The following is a 754-nucleotide window of genomic DNA, read 5'->3' as shown; positions in this document are numbered from 1 at the left end:
CTGCAACATAATTTAAACCGTTAGTAGTAAACAGTTTCAACATTGAAGAGATAGAAGATTCCTGAGCTGAGAGTGAAGTAAGGGCATCTACTTCATGTACTTCGGCTACTCGTCTTCCTGAAGTTGCTTGATTATCGACCATTGGTAATTGTTACTAGCTATTCTCTTGATGATTTTATAAGCTTCATTATAAGACTTCGATAAGAGAGCATCATTCACAGAAGCATCTACCACTAACCTTGTGTGTGCATTGAGACCATTATAAAATGTCTCCAACTGGATGTAATGTAGAATCCCATGATGAGAGTATCTACGAAGTAACTCATTGAATCTTTCTCACGCCTCATATAGAGACTCATCATCCATATGTTGAAAAGTGGTGATCTCATTCCGCAACTTAGCATTTTTGCTAGGTGGAAAATAATTTACTAGAAAGCGTTCAGATAATTCTTGCCAAGTAGATATTGAGTTGGATGGCAACAAATTAAGCCATGCTCGTGCTTGATCTCACAACGAGTATGGAAACAACTTCAACTTCAATGTATCTTTAGTTACACTGGCCATCTTGAAGGAATCGCTCACCTCTATAAACACTCGAAGGTGAAGATGTGGATCTTCTATGGGCATTCCACTAAATTGGTCTATTGTTTGAAGCATTTGAAACATCATAGGCTTCAATTCAAACTGTGGTGCCTCAATCTCCGGTCTCCTAATTCTCAAATTTAACTCATTAAGATATGGTATAGCATACTGC

At 37.8% G+C, this 754-nt stretch overlaps 1 non-coding gene across 1 annotated transcript; it reads left to right on the top strand.

Moving 5' to 3' along the window:
• Positions 1-292: 292 nt before the first annotated feature.
• On the top strand, positions 293-399 carry LOC121215779 (small nucleolar RNA R71). Its single transcript, XR_005911753.1, has one exon. It is a non-coding gene; the product is annotated as a small nucleolar RNA R71 (small nucleolar RNA).
• Positions 400-754: the final 355 nt, after the last annotated feature.

Source organism: Gossypium hirsutum, chromosome D03 (assembly GCF_007990345.1).
Source record: "Gossypium hirsutum isolate 1008001.06 chromosome D03, Gossypium_hirsutum_v2.1, whole genome shotgun sequence".
Taxonomy (NCBI): domain Eukaryota; kingdom Viridiplantae; phylum Streptophyta; class Magnoliopsida; order Malvales; family Malvaceae; genus Gossypium; species Gossypium hirsutum.
The sequence above is the reverse complement of the archived record's forward strand: the minus strand, read 5'-3'. Positions and strand labels throughout refer to the sequence as shown.